Raw genomic sequence first — 2,500 nt, 5'->3', positions numbered from 1 at the left:
CGCTGGGCCCTGGTGCGGGCGGTTGCCTCGACCACCATCGGCACACGCTGGGCCCTGGTGCGGGCGCTTGCCTCGACCACCATCGGCACACGCTGGGCCCTGGTGCGGCAGGTTGCCTCGAGCACCATCGGCACACGCTGGGCCCTGGTGCGGCAGGTTGCCTCGACCACCATCGGCACACGCTGGGCCCTGGTGCGGGCGCTTGCCTCGAGCACCATCGGCCCACGCTCGGCCCTGGTGCGGTCGGTTGCCTCGAGCACCATCGGCACACGCTGGGCCCTGGTGCGGCAGGTTGCCTCGACCACCATCGGCACACGCTGGGCCCTGGTGCGGGCGCTTGCCTCGACCACCATCGGCACACGCTCGGCCCTGGTGCGGTCGGTTGCCTCGAGCACCATCTAGGGGTGTAAATGATACATTAGTACTCGCAAGCTACTCGGGTTCGATTCGAAAAAAACTCGAATTCGATTCGATTATTGTCGAGTCGAGCTCGAGCTCGAGTAGCTCGACTTACCGATCGAGCCGAATTCGAGTATTCTTATATCTGACTCGAGTAGCTCGCGAGCCTAATCGAGCTTTTATATTTAAATATATTTTTATTTTTTTTAATTAATAAAATATTTCGAATCCGAGTTCGAGTTCGAGTTCGAGCATGAATAATCGAACTCTTGTCGAGTATACGAATCGAGCTTATTTTTACATATTAATCGAGCTTAATCGAGCGAGCTCGAGTAACTCGAATTCGATCACGAATCGAGCTCGAACTTGAAAAATAAAACTCGATCGAGCTCGAGCCGAGTATCGAGCCCGGAGTTGTGAGTCGAGCTCGAGCTCGAGCTTCTCACTACTCGGCTCGGCTCGGCTCGTTTACAGCCCTAGCACCATCGGCACACGCTGGGCCCTGGTGCGGCAGGTTGCCTCGAGCACCATCGGCACACGCTGGGCCCTGGTGCGGGCGCTTGCCTCGACCACCATCGGCACACGCTGGGCCCTGGTGCGGGCGCTTGCCTCGAGCACCATCGGCACACGCTGGGCCCTGGTGCGGCAGGTTGCCTCGAGCACCATCGGCAGACGCTGGGCCCTGGTGCGGCAGGTTGCCTCGAGCACCATCGGCACACGCTGGGCCCTGGTGCGGTCGGTTGCCTCGAGCACCATCGGCACACGCTGGGCGCTGGTGCGGGCGCTTGCCTCGACCACCATCGGCACACGCTGGGCCCTGGTGCGGCAGGTTGCCTCGATCACCATCGGCACACGCTGGGCCCTGGTGCGACAGGTTGCCTCGAGCACCATCGGCACACTATCGGCCCTGGTGCGGGCGGTTGCCTCGAGCACCATCGGCACACGCTGGGCCCTGGTGCGGGCGGTTGCCTCGAGCACCATCGGCACACGCTGGGCCCTGGTGGGTTTAGGCACATCTTCAAATTTTTGCCGTGCCAATGCCATTTTTATGGCTTGTAAATTCATACAATGGTCCCCTAAGCCTTCACGTGAAGTTTCGTTGGAAGATGACTCGTTTTCTATTTTTCACGATTTTCGAAACTTTTTGCGGTTCGAGATTTTTTAAAATTTTTTTATAAGGATTTTTGGCCCCAAATTTTGTAGGCATGATCCTTCTATTTTTGTTGGCATGCACAAAAAAATTCAGCTAAAAACTCGAAGTGGAGAAGATTTTGTGACCGTTTGAAAAAAGTGTCCCCATTTCAGACACTTTAACGGCTACTGGTAGCAAACCTGTAAAATCTCAAATGCTCTTTAAGGGGGTGTGAATTCTCAGAGGTTTGATGAGGGATAGGGGGCCAACACAAGGCCAAGTACCAGCACCCATCGCACATCATGTGCGCACACCCCCCCGGCCCCCCTCCCAATCGCCGGAACCCCAATGCCGCCGGTCAGGTTCTCCGGCGGTACTCCGGCGATGCTCCGGCGATGCTGTCCCGAGTGAAAAAAATGCGGCACCAGCACATGCTGGAGCCAAGCATGGGCACCGTGGCTCAAAATCGAACTTCGGCCAAGGCCTCGACCATCAATGGCACATGATGACGCATGGTGATGGCACATGCATCGACCATCATCGGCATAGGCTGCCCTTCGGTACGGGCACTTGCCTCGACCGCCATCGGCACAAGCTGGGCCCTGGTGTGGGTTGTTGCCTCGATCACAATCGGCACATGCTGAGCCTTGGTGCGGGCGGTTGCCTCGAGCACCATCGGCAGACCCTGGGCCCTGGTGCGGCCGGTTGCCCCGATAACCATCGGCACACGCTGGGCCCTGGGGCGGGCGCTTGCCCCCAGCACCATCGGCACACGCTGGGCCCTGGTGCGGGCGGTTGCCCCGAACACCATCGACACAAGCCGGCCCTTGGTGCGGGCTCCTGGCTCGACCACCATCGGCACACGCTGGGCCCTGGTGCGGGCGGTTGCCTCGAACACCATCGGCACACGCCGGCCCTTGGTGCGGCCGGTTGCCTCGACCACCATCGGCACACGCTCGGCCTTGGTGA

Source organism: Durio zibethinus, unplaced genomic scaffold (genome assembly GCF_047325235.1).
Source record: "Durio zibethinus cultivar Kanyao isolate XHJ-2024 unplaced genomic scaffold, ASM4732523v1 HiC_scaffold_404, whole genome shotgun sequence".
Taxonomy (NCBI): Eukaryota; Viridiplantae; Streptophyta; class Magnoliopsida; order Malvales; family Malvaceae; genus Durio; species Durio zibethinus.
Note: the sequence above shows the minus strand (reverse complement) of the source record.